Below are 14,119 nucleotides of genomic sequence, written 5' to 3'. Positions count from 1 at the left end.
GATCCAGTCTGCTGCTATTCCGGATAAGTGATTTAGCTGGCAATGCATCAACAGACTATGAAGTAATGAAAGGAATGGTTATATCAGGAGCAGCCATCTTGGCTGGTATTTACATTGACCTTTGTGGACGCTGGTGAAGAATCTTTATTTTTTTTCTTTTTAATCTGTTGTAAAATGGATGACAAACACACCCCTTTTCTTTTCTTTCTTTCTTAAACCTTTCTTGAAGATTAAAACTCACATACACCCAGGAGAATTGGGTGCCTGTAGAAACTCTTCTGTTCTATTTTTCCTTCTCTGTACTGGTAGCTAGAAGAGAGTTTCTTCTATATTAACCCCTATTTTTGAGATTTTTTAAACGGATTAACAGAGTTGGAAGGAACCTTATAGGTCAACTAATCCAACTCCCCTGCTCAAGCAGGAGATCCTACACCATTTCTGACAAATGGCAGTCCAATTTCTTCTTGAAAGCCTCAAGGGATGAAGCTCCTACAATTTCTGAAGGCAAGCTGTTCCATTGGTTGATTGTTCTCACTGTCATAGAGTTCCTCCTTGTTTCTAGGTTGAATCTCTCCTTGGTCAGTTTCCATCCATTATTCCTCGTCTGGCCTTCAGGTGCTTTGAAAAATAGCTTGACCCCCCACTCTTCTCTGTGACAGCCCCTCAAATATTGGAACATTGATCTCATATCTCCCCTGGTTCATCTCTTCACAGCACTAGCCATGCCCAGTTCTTGCTCCCATTCATCATATGTTTTACGTCCAGTCCTCTAATCATCTTGGTTGCTTTTCTCTGCACTCTTTCTAGAGTATCTACATCTTTTTTATAGTGTGGTGACCAAAACTGGATGCAGTACTCTAGGTGTGGTCTTACTAGGACTTTATGGAGTGGTATTAGTACTTTAGTTGTTCTTGTTCACAGGAAACAAAATGGCCAGTTTAAATAAATAAGCAAGCTAGTATTCTTTAGACTTATTTGGATGCATCCTCCAAAGGCTTTTTTCTGGTTTAATCAAATAGATCAAAAAACAAACAAACCCCAAAGTGCCATAAGCTTTGTTCCTTTTGTAATATATACATCATCATGTGTAAAGAGTGATGAGGCTCGCATAATGAAAATGCAATGCTACCCCCATAAACCTACCCTAATCTCCCAGCCCAAGGTTGCTATTGGCACTCTGATCCTGAAATCATCAGGACTAAAGGATCTTGTTTAACTGACAGGAAGATACCAACCGTACAGTTGGTTTTGTTGTGGCAAATCCTTAATTGAAATAAAGACATCAGTAGATTATAGATAGTTGGGATTTAACTGGGTTTTAATCAGAGGTGGTATTCAGCAGGTTCTGATCAGTTCTGGAGAACCAGTAGTGGAAATTTTGAGTAGTTCAGAGAACTGGTAAATACCAACTCTGACTGGCTCCACCTCCATCTATTCTCTGCTTCCCAAGCTGATCGGGAGGGAATGGAAATATTACAGTATCCTTCCCCTGACATGCTCACCAAGCCACACCCACCAAGCCATGCCACACCCACCAAGCCACACCCACAGAACCAGTAGTAAAACAAAATGAATTTCACCACTGGTTTTAATGGTATATCGGTGCTTTCCCTTAGTCCCACTTACCATTTTGATTTTTGGTTGATGGAATTCAGTCACATGTTATAAGGTTTTTTTTACTTTTTGTGTATCTCAGCAGAATGAAGTCCGTGTAGGATAGTGGTGAAGATGTTCGTTTGAAAGCAGGGAAACCTATATTCTGATCCACCCTTTGCCATGGAGATTTCCTGGTTGACTTTTTAGCCAGTCATTCTTTCCCAGCCAATCAAACTCACCAGAATTGTTGTGGGGAGAAATGGATATAAGCCACTTTGAGCTCCTGAATGAAAATTCAGAATGTAAATAAACTAAATTGGGAGAGTGACTTTGCATAGCACTTCTGATACTAAAAAATATTGGAACCGAAATTACTGATGTTTGAATTGCAAGGATGAAAACAATTTTCTGGTCTCTAAGCACTCAGTGAGCAGAAATTTCATTACCATTTAATTTAGGTTTTGCCCCCCGGTCACTGTTATCTTGTAACATTCATGTAGAGCGGGTAACATCTTCAACTACAATTCTATAGAACATTTACTGATTCAGACTCTTTTAAAATAAGTAACGTTACAATGCACTATTGACTTACAGCCATGCTGTCCTGTTGCCCATCATGTACTCTGTGTTATTTTTCTAGCCTTGGTTACTCGCCCTCTGTTTCATGGGTGAACATGTTTCTTGTCTTTTGTTAGCACTCTTATAATTATTCTGCTTTTCTTCCTCTTCACTATCTTAGGGAGGATGAAATAGTGCCAGATAGCCACATTCCTTCTGCACTCCTTGGGTGCAATCCAAGCCCTTCAAAACGAAGGGGAGTTTTGCTGTCATTTTCAATGGGAAATGAATTACATCATTTGAGTGGCATTTCTCTCTCATTTCCCCACAGTGTGATAATCCAGTGTCTGGTTTCCTGGGACCAAACTTATTAAGCACATTGGCATTATTTCCAAGAACAGACATGCTTGCAAATCGAAGAATCAACCTAGAACTGAGAAGAAATTTCCTGACAGTTAGAACAATTAATCAATGGAACAGCTTTGCCTCCAGAAGTTGTGAGTGCTCCAACAATGAAAGTTTTTAAGAAGAGATTGGACAACCATTTGTTGGAAATGGTATAGAGTTTCCTGCCTGAGCAGGGGGTTGGACTAGAAGACCTTCAAGGTCCCTTCCAGTTCTATTCTATTCTTCTCTACTCTACTCAACTCTACTTAAAGTCTTTATTATGATCTTAGACCACCCTAAGGATAATGCATTATAGTTATGAAAAGACATGAATATTCATCTAAAATAATAAAAAAGCTGAAAGATATATATATATATATATATATATATATATATATATATATATATATATATATATATATATATATATATATATATATATATATATATATATATATATATATATATATATATATATATATATATATATAAACTTAAAGTATATCTAAAAGGCAAGCGTCTAAAAGAAGGGTTAGGAGCATTAAATTATCCTCCTTTTTTATGACCTTATAGCAGTGGTGGGTTGCAGGTGGTATGCTCTGGTACAGGCGTACCCAATCCTGCCCAAAGCACTGGATACCGTTCTGGTACGGTGCTCCAGAGGGCCCGTCTGCCCGCCCGCGCTCCTTACCGGTGCTTTATGCTGTTGGCACCTGCGTGATGCTCCGCGGAGGAGCTGGAGCATCGCAGAAGCTTGCAGAAGCATCATTTGACGCTAAAACGCATGTGCACACTGCACACGTGCATGTGGGTAACTCTGGGGCTGTTCCAACTGTACCGGTTGGAATGGAATCCGGAACCCACCACTGTGTTATAGTCACTATTTGTGGTAGATGAATATAAAATGGTAGTATGTGGAGGACTGTATCAAGTTATATGTATATTAAGTATTTAAGTATTTAATAAATTTATAGGCTGCCCAATCCTGAAGGACTCCAGGCGGCTTACAGAAATACATTTTTAAGAGAAATAAAAAATAGAGAAAAAAACAGATTAAAAGATCACTTCATGCACTCAAACTAGGCGGGGCTGGACCTCATTCATGAGGTCAACAGCCCCAGGCCTGCCGGAATAGCCAGGTTTTGGTAGCCTTTCGGAAGGCCGTGAGAGTGTGAAGGATCCGGATCTCTGGGGGTAGATCATTCCATAGGGTCGGAGCGGCTACAGAGAAGGCCCTCCCCCGGGGAGCCACCAGATGACATTGTCTGGTCAACGGCACCTGGAGAAGGCCCACCCTGTGTGATCTTATCGGCCATTGGGAGGTATGTATTCTAAAGTACAATAGGTATTCATTAAATCTAGTTGATTCTCAGGCACAGGGCATCATCTGACAAATTTTGAGTAAATAGCAATAGCAATAGTTAGATTTATATACCACTTCATAGGGCTTTCAGCCCTCTCTAAGCGGTTTACAGAGTCAGCATATTGCCCCCAACAACAATCTGGGTCCTCATTTTACCCACCTCGGAAGGATGGAAGGCTGAGTCAACCTTGAGCCTAGTGGGATTTGAACAGCCGAACTGCTGAACTGCAGTCAGCTGAAGTAGCCTGCAGTGCTGCATTTAACCACTGCGCCACCTTGGCTCTTATACTGCAGCATAGAAACTGGCAACATTGTATGTTGAAGTAGGGTTGGTATCTGAAAGCAATAGGGTGATACAGATAGTACTCAAGTTACAACCATTAATGGGACCAGAATTGCCGGTACTAACCAAGAAAGTTTTTAAGTGAGTCACACCCAAGTTTATGGCCATTTTGCCAAGATTGTTAAGTGAATCATGGAGTTGTTAAGTGAATCCATCTTCTCCCATTGACTTTGCTTGTCAGAAACCAGCTGCCAGTGATGATCGTGGGACTCTAAAGATATAACAACCATCATAAATATATGCCAGTTGCCAAGTGCCCAGATTTTGGTCATGTGACCCTGAGGATGCTGCCACAGTTTCAAGTGCAAGGATTGGTCATAGGTCAATTTTCAATGCCATTGTAACTTTGAATGGTCTCTAAATGAATGGTTATAAGTCAAGGATTACCTGTATACAATTGTCCTTCATTTCCTCGGTATCTATGCAGTAATTATGGCTCTTAAGGTACAAGTGCTGGAGAAGCACCTAATCTGTTGTTTCTCAGAATTTTTGGTCTTCAAGGACAGCTAAGAGGAAGACATGGCATCATGCTAAGAAAAGGCTGGCTGCCATTTTTGGGACTACATTTTTAAAGTACAGGTAGTCCTCAACTTACAACTGCAATTGAGGCCAGAATTTATGTTGCTAAGTGAGAAATTTACTAAGTGAGTTTTCTCCCATTTTACAACTTTTCTTGCCACATTTGTTAACTGAATCGCAGCAGCTGTTATATTAGTTACACAGTTGTTAAGTGAATCTGCCTTCCCCATTGACTTTGCTTGTCAGAAGGTCACCAAAGGTTATCAGTTGACCCCAGGATGCTGCAACTATCATAAATATGAACCAGTTGTCAAACATCCGATTGCAAATCACATGAGGACACTGCAATGGTCATAAGTGTGAAAAAAATCATGTCACTTTTGTAACTGTTGTAACTGTGAACGGTTATTAAATGAACTGTTGTAAGTTGAGGAGTGCCTGTATCTTTAAGATATATTGCAAATATTGTGGGAGATGATGGATATGTACTATAGCAATAGCATTTAAACTTATATACCAGTTCATAGTCCTCTACAGCCTTCTCTAAAGAAGGCTGTAGAGTCAGCATATTGCACCCAACAATCTGGGCCCTCATTTTACTGATCTGAGGAAGGCTGAGTCAACTTTGAACTGGTCAGAATTGAACTGCTGGCAGTGAGCAGAATTAACCAGCAGTACTGCTTTCTAACCACTGCACCATCATGGCTCTGTGCTGCCTACTGGGGTTTGGGAGAGGTTTCTATTTCCATTCATGCCTTTAAACGTTTCCAAATGCTTGGGAAGCAAGTTGTAGTATCCATTTCAAAGGACATTGTCTACATGTGCAGTGCAGGGTAAAATTTTCTGCTCTAGTTATATAAATCATGAAGAACATACAGTATTTTAGATTTTTCTTTTCTGTATTGTAAGAGATAAGGTTTTAATATAGAAACTTAGCTAAATATTTAGATGGATGTATCCTGTTTCAATTATTGTATGAATTCACTCAATTTGCCTTTGCCAAACTTCTGTGTTGATTATAGCACACCTGCATTTGCATTTCCTTAGAATTTTGAACCATGTTTCACTACTCAAAAGAAAGCCCAAATATGAGTATATCAGGAGAAAAAGCATAAGACAGGTTTTGCATTAGTGAAATGCTTCTTCCAGAGCACACATAAAATACTTGCAAATAAAGCTATTGGAAAAATGTCCTGAAGAAGCTATATCAATTTTCCACAAAGAGTTTTATTAGAATAACTTCATAAACTGATGCAGAAAAAAGCTGATAGGAACCTGAGGTCAGGAAAATGAAGCAAAATATAATGGGCAGCTTTATTCTTCCCTAATAAGCAACAGATTATGGGAAAAAAGTTCATTTGGAGAAGAAGATCAGCAGAAAACACTGATATGATTTAGATTTGAAAACAAAATATATACATTTTTCCACTGTGCAACTTAACAACTGATACATTGTGTTGGAATGTTCAAATGTTTCAGCTTTAATTGTTCTATAATCCTTACATTCAGTGGTGGGATTCAACAGGGGTAACAACCAGTTCGCTGAGCTTGCACTTCACTCATGCATGCGCCAAATTTATCTTCTACTGCAGCCCCATTGCAAAACATCTGAGGTCCAGCAATCCACTCTGTCATGACTATCAGCTGGGCTTCAGGAAAAGGAATACAGGTCAGTATAATGCAGGGGAAAGCGGGCGGGCCCAGCTGATCATCGGAGCAAACCAGTTCGCTCCTAGCTGATCGTTGGAGCTACCTGTTCAACCAAACTGGTCTGAACTTGTGGAATCCCACCCCTGCTTACACTCCTGAAAAATAGATTGAGATGATGAATGAGAATGATTTGCTGCATACAAGCAAAGATTTTCAGTTTTACCCAGGGGGTATAGGATTTTGAGAAGTCTAATATTGCTCTTTTTTAATTCTTCTTTTTTTCAGAAATACTGAAAAATATTTATGATGTTACAAGAAGTCCTGAACTTAAAGGCATTTCTTTAGCAACTGTTTAAAGTTACAGTGGCACTGAACAAAGTCACTTAGGATTAGGACCCGGATTGTTGGGGGCAATATGCTGACTCTCTGTAAACCGCTTAGACAGGGCTAAAAGCCCTATGAAGCGGTATATAAGTCTACTGCTATTGCTATACTCATACTTATGACCATTGCAGCATCCTGCAATGGTCATAAGTATGAAACAAAATAAAAATCCAGGCATTTAGCAACAGGCATGAATTTACAAGAGGACCATAGTTTCCTGGGGTCAGGAGATTGGAATTTATGACCTTTCCAGCTGATTTCCAACAAACAAAGTCAGTGGGGGAAGCCATATTTGCTTAATGGCCACATGATTCATTTAACAACTGCAATGGTTCACTTAATAGCCATGACCAACAAGGTTATAAAATTAGGAGCAACCCACTTAACAATCACTTTGCTTAGCAACAGAAATTCTGGTCCCAATTGTAATCATAAATCAAGGATTACCTGTATTGTGAACTTCACCCTATCCTGCTTCAAAACCATTTCTTCCCTTTTATTTTGTTGACCACAAATGATGCCAGCTAATTATGAGTCACATAATGAACATCAAGATGCACCACCATATATTGATCTGCAACAATATGAAGGTAAGCAAATGAAGCCTGTTGAGAATGCAACAGATACAACACCAAATACAAGCTGGGTGGATACCACCTCATAGACAATCCTCCCTCTGTCAAGGACTTTGGAGTATTCATCTCGAATGATCTAAGAGCTAACCTAATCTTGCGAAGCTTCTTCTCCGGTAACATTGTACTGCAAACTAGGGCATACAAAACTTTTGCTAAACCAATTCTCGAAAACAGGTTGTCTGCCTGGAATCCGCACTGTATATTGGACATGAATACAATTGAGCAAGTCCAGAGGAATTTCACGAGAAGAGTCCTCCACTCCTCTGCTCACAATAGAATACCTTAAGCCACCAGGCTTGAAATTTTGGGCTTGGACAAGCTAGAACTATGCCGCTTACTGTCTGACCTAAGCATAGTACACAAAATTATCTGCTACAACGTCCTATCTGTCAATGACTACTTCAGCTTCAACTGCAATAATACATGAGCAAATAATAGATACAAACTCAAAGTAAGACACTCCAAACTCAATTGCAGAAAATACAACTTCAGCAACATAGTGGTCAATGCCTGGTGTGCATTGTATCCTCAAACCCCCATAACTTTAACTTTAAACTGCCTACTTGGACCTCACCCCATTCCTAAGAGGTCTGTAAGGGGCGTGCATAAGAGCACCAGCACGCCTACCATCCCTGTTCCCATTTATTCGTACCCATTTCTTGTGTTCATATCCATGGTTATAATTATATCTGTTATCTTGTACATGTTTGACAAACTAAATAAATAAAATAAAATAAAATAAATGTTATAGCTTTTTTTATTAGCAACTATTAAAGGACATCAATAACGATGGGATGAATCTTATAAGGAGAACTGAAGGGGGGAATTGTAGCTCTTAAAACAAATTAGGACAAAGAATTACATTTCAGGAAATTTGAAAAAAGAGTGGGATTTGGAATCCAAAGGAAGATTGCAACATTTTGACAGATTATATTTAATAAACCCTGGTTATTAAATACATGCCTACATTGAGACAGTGTTCAAAATAGAAAAAAAAATCCTATAATAAATCCTTCCATTTCTAATCAGTAAAATATTACAAATTTCAACAATAAACCTATTACAACCGGGAAGATAACTCATTTAATATTAACTATGAAATCAACTCATAAAATATTAAGCCAAAGGTTTTTTAAATAAACATACTTCTACCATCTGTTTAAAAATGTTACATGGTGCCACATCTGATTTTGACCACCTGATTCGTGTATCCTTTTGTCAATGAATGTTTTGACACATATCTTTGGTTTTCTAAACCCAGAACTAAGCAGATTGGATTGATATGAGAAATTTCCTGAAGTTCCAAGGCTATTGGTTAAACTGGAAAATCAAAATGCCTCCTTCAAGAAAGCATGAACAAAATCACTTGTATTTGCCTGCCAAAATAACTATCTGGATGTGTTCATAGAGTGACTATGAACTGAGCTGGGCTCACTTTGGAATATTTAAAACTTTATTCCAGGTTGGTTGAGGCATCAGCCTAGAAATCCGGAAACCTATAAATTCTAGTCCTGCCTAAGGCACAAAGCCAGCTGTGTGACCTTGGGCCAGTCATTCTCTCTCAGCCTTAAAAAGAAGGCAATGGCAGAATCTTGCTGAGTAAACTACCATGACTTCTCCAGACAGTTGCCAAGAGTCAACATTGACTCAAAGTTACATACAAACACACTAAAAGCTGCCAGGGCAGCTCATCAGCTCAAAGCTGTGCCTTGCTTCAGTGAAGCTTCAAAGTACTCCCTCCCTCGAAGGAGCAGGACAGATGCATCCAGAAACAAAGCCGTCAATCAAGCTAGTAGACTGGTTCCATCTGAAGCTTGAAATGACATTTCCTTGCGGTGTGCACCATCTCCGTGGACCCAAAGGTTTGTGTATTACAACTTGGGTGCAAAGCACAATGTTGAGGCTGAGCAGGCTCACTTTCACACATCCTCTTCTATGTCTCTTTATTATTAAATTGTATTGGACAACAAATTGCAATGGCACACACCCATCTTTCTAGGTCAGCAAGTTTAGCAGCATTCTACTTTGGCAAAGATATAATATTTACATAAGTAATATGTCATTTGTTGAGCTAGATTTATTCTTTTATGTAAAAGGCAGATTGTGTGTGTGTGTGTGTGTGTGTGCATATGTGAGTGAATGCATATGTATACCCCTATGCATATACCCACACACATAGTTCTACATTCATCACTCTTCAATTTTTAACTGGTAGATAAGAGGAAAGGCAAAGTTCAGGTAACTTAAGCTGAGAGTCCCCTATTAGCGGCAGCCCGTATCTCAATGCGGGAAATTGGAAAACGCTGCTACCTGCTACCACCCATCATAGTAGGTGGGAAGAGATTTGTCTGTCCCAAGATCATCTTGCATCTTTCACATTGAGTGTATTGTGTGTTTTTCTGCCCAGACGACGCCAAACCCACACACCCGGAGAGACTGATAGTATCCTCTCAGATTAAAAGGGAGGGAAAGGTCTTAAATGCTTTTATTTTCTCCCCTCATCCCCTTTTCCTGTCAATAAGCCATTTTCCAAAGAACAGGTTCTGATCAGCAAGTTGTGTCAGCAGGTTTAATAGAAAGGAGTTAGTGTATCAAACACTGATGACAGAAAGGCAGCATTTCTCCCGCATCAGGCTCAGGATTCCTGAGATAGGAGAGTCTTATCAGCAGGTCTGTTTCAATTAGTCTGCTTCCTAAACCAGTACACATCTCAATATGTTAAGCTTTCTTTCTCCTTCTCCTTTCCCTTAATAATTTCCCATAGACCCCACTGATGGCTGGTTTGTGTCATTTAACTCAGAAACACAACTACAGCATGGTGTTTTGTCTCTGTAGAATTTGGATGGTTTTCCCAAGCTGATAACAACTGCTTGGGCAATGCAGGCTTGGCATAGTTTGGTTCTGACTTATTTTTGTAACTAGAAGCTGAGATAAAATAGGAATAAACAATGTTCTAACAACAACCATAAGGCATCTGGAGACATAAACAGCATGATATTTGGTGCCATGTAAAAGTGCAAGATGTTTGTAAAAGCAGGATGTTAATTATATCATATTATTTGAGAAAAATTCAGCATGTCCGGTCTATTTCAACAAAAAAAGTCCTAAAACATTAGATGTGAGTGTAGGAAATGTGCAGTTTGCACGGCTGAGTTTCAAATGTGTGATCTCATGACCCATGTGTCTCAGTTTGTGTGAAAAGGACACACAACAGGAGCAGCATTCCTGAGACTATCAGGGATCAGGCTTGGAAGGAGGACTGAATGTTCCTACCTCTGTCTGTATGACATTTTCAAATATAATTTTAACATATGGTCAAGACAGAGAATTGAATTTAGCAGGGGGTAAGGCCAACATATGTGCAAGCATCACTTGACTTCCTCAGGAAGTTGTGAATAGGTGAAGGGGTTATTTAAACCTGCCTTTGTAGAGCACACACACTGGGTGGCTGTGTAGAGCACATTTATTTTCAATAGATTATCTTTCTATTTAGCTTGCATGTTATGCACATGCACTGTCATGGGAAACTGGCAAATATAACTATCTGCCACAAGTAGATGGTAATTAACTAGGATTTCATCCATGTATAAATAACAAATCAAAAAGGACAACCTGAAAACAATGAGTAGTATAAACTCATATCTGTAAAGGAATGACAGCTGACCACCATATTTAGCAAAAAAAAAAAAAAAAGTCTCCACACTTTGAAATGGGTATAACACTTTGTTTCAATATTTGTTATTTTCAAGGTATAAAGGTAAAGGTTCCCTCGCACATATGTCCTAGTCGTTCCCAACTCAAGGGGGTGGTGCTCATCTCAGTTTCAAAGCCAAAGAGCCAGCACTGTCCAAAGACGTCTCCGTGGTCATGTGGCCAGCATGACTAAACACTGAAGGCACACCAAACGCTGTTACCTTCCCACCAAAGGTGATCCCTATTTTTCTACTTGCATTTTTATGCGCTTTTGAAGGTTGGCAGAAGCTGGGACAAGCAATGGGAGCTCACTCCATTATGCGGCACTATGGATTCGAACCGCCAAACTGCTGACCTTTCTGATCACTAAGCTCAACTTCTTAGCCACTGAGCCACCGCGTCCCATTTTCAAGGTATAGAAAATGTATCTATATCTATTCTTTATCTTTAGTCAGAACTTTGGATCCAGAAAAGTATATGCCCGAAACAGATTTGTCTGTCTCTATGTGTGTGGGGCCAATACATTTGGGTATTAATTATCTTAAATGGATATCTAACTTTGAATCTTAACAATTTAAATGAGAAGATATTTTTGAGCTTATTCTACTTAGGCATGGCAGCAAGAAAAAAGAAAGAAAATCAATGTTGTTATTTTCTCTATGAAATTTTAAACAATGTTCTCACTAAAAAAAGGAACAACTAGAGGTTAAGTGGTGGTTTAATGCACCATATGTATGAGAAAACTGCATAGATTCATACGAGAGAAAGAGAAAGGAGGAGAGAGAGGGGGGGGAGGGAGAAGGAGGGAGGGATCCAGGCAAATGTGTGAAATGCACAGCCATATACAATAAATATTGTTAAGACATATGCATTGGGGGGGTGGGGAGATTATACATCCAAACTCTATTGTTTCAGTTTTAATTTGCTTATTATGGCTATTAGCCTGCCAGTACAATGAAACAAAGCAAAAAGAAAATAGTCAGAAGAAACTAAAATAAGAACATACAGCAATCCCTTTTAAATCTTACTACAATGCTGAACATTGATGCTAACTTAAAAAAATGTGACATCGCAGGTTATATAAAAAAACCTTTATCAACCAGCATAAAATTGACATGGAAATGGTTTGATTGTTTCGGGATTGCTGCCAGAAGAGACAAATAAGGTTTTGAAGCAACATTATATAAAACTAGCAATGTAAAAAAAAACATGCGTTATTGATTCTACCTCTTGTGTATCACAATACTGAGATATGGAGTCATACAGAGTTTGCAACAGCTACCTGTAACAGTGCTGAAGGAAGGGCATTATAGCAAGCCCTGGTAAAAGCCCAAACATTGCTTGATTATGTCAAGAAATAATTATAAAGATCCAAGCCTCTTTGATTAATCCAAAATCCATAATAGAGCAAGTGTGAATCTGTGCATTTAAAATGATTTGCTGAGAAATTACAGACAAATAAGCTATCAATACATATGCTACTAAAATGGACTAGACTTCCACTGTTTGTTATTCCCTGCTCACAGTTAGTTCTTTGATTGTAGTAATATTTAATCATGAGGAATATACTGTATTATGATTTCCAGAGAACAACTGAAAGCAGGAGACAATTATATGCCTTGCACATTAAAGTAATGTAATTCTATATTATAAATGGAATGATCCTTCCAATAGCACAGCAGTTGTGACAGTTAAGAGAAAGATTGTCCTAACCACAAACTCTTGGTGTTTCAAAATGCTGCTATAATGATCTAGAGAGCAGAAACTACTGTTATTTTGGGAGCAATAGAAAGACAACCACGAAGCGCATGAAGCTGGAAAAACATATGTGATCATTTATTTCTTTATTTATTCCCACACCAACTGTGTAATATGTGGAATGTGTGGAAATCACTCAGAACACTGACTTCCTAGCACACTTGAATGTTTAGCCTCTTCCATACTTTCATAAATTTCCCTCACCTGAATGTAACAGTCTTGTCATGTCCCTTGAATAGAAGAAACAAATGAAAAGGCAGGAGTCTTCTCCCAAGCCAATCAAGAAAGTGGCCCATTATCATCTAAATTTGGGGGAAATGAACCTAGATAATCTCCAGGTTAATTGGGGAGGGCTTTATTGGGGAAAGCTCGTTTATCTCCATTAGATTTTGCCTACAGTCTCTTGCATGTGGTGAGTTTATCCATTCTTGCATAAACAAGAACTTAAGAAGGAAGCCTGTAGGACATCGTTCCCACACTCCTGCTGGTAGATCTGAATCAGATGTATTTCTATTATTCAAGAACAATCAATCCGAATACACACAGAGTAGGTATTATGGAGCAAAGGAATTAGCAGAATTTTTGCTATGACACTGAGAATGAATCAAATCCACAGGAGAAAGAAAAGATCCTTTCTTATTTTTATGGTGTGTTTTTCCCCCTCCAAAATCAAGTGTGAAGTTGAAAGCCGATGCTGATTTTTTTTATGGTTGCATCAACCCTCATAATGTTCAGCTTCAGTTACCTCCTGTTTCTCACATTTCTATAAATCAATGATGGCATGAAAAAGGATTCTGTTAAGCTGGCCTGTGCAGGCCATATTCTGCCTTTGTGGTGTGACTCTCATTTACATGACAATGAACCTCTTTACACTGTCTTTCTTACTTCTGACTTCTGTTTCAACTGTACAAGGTTCAGGTTTGTTGTTTGTGAAAAGGTAATGGCTCATTTGGGGGAAAAATGTGTTGTGTCTTTCATTTAGAAACTGCCTGAAGGCCCTATGGGGTATATTAAATCTGTCTCGTTGCCATATATCTTGATGTACATTTTACTTCAAACCAGGTGTTTTGTATATTGAACTTTTTAACACGGCAGGGAGGTAAGTATTCACAGCTGGAGTTTTATGCTTCACACATTTTCATGTTTCAGAACAAGAAGCGACCCCATGGAAAGGTGGGGGGAAGGACTCTTCCAGCATGAAAAGAGGCAGAACAAAGGGCTTCTGTATCTAGT

This window comes from Thamnophis sirtalis, unplaced genomic scaffold (genome assembly GCF_051295495.1).
Source record: "Thamnophis sirtalis isolate CommonGarterSnake01/CBP01778 unplaced genomic scaffold, rThaSir2_p1.2 scaffold_12, whole genome shotgun sequence".
Lineage (NCBI taxonomy): Eukaryota > Metazoa > Chordata > Lepidosauria > Squamata > Natricidae > Thamnophis > Thamnophis sirtalis.
The sequence above is the reverse complement of the archived record's forward strand: the minus strand, read 5'-3'. Positions refer to the sequence as shown.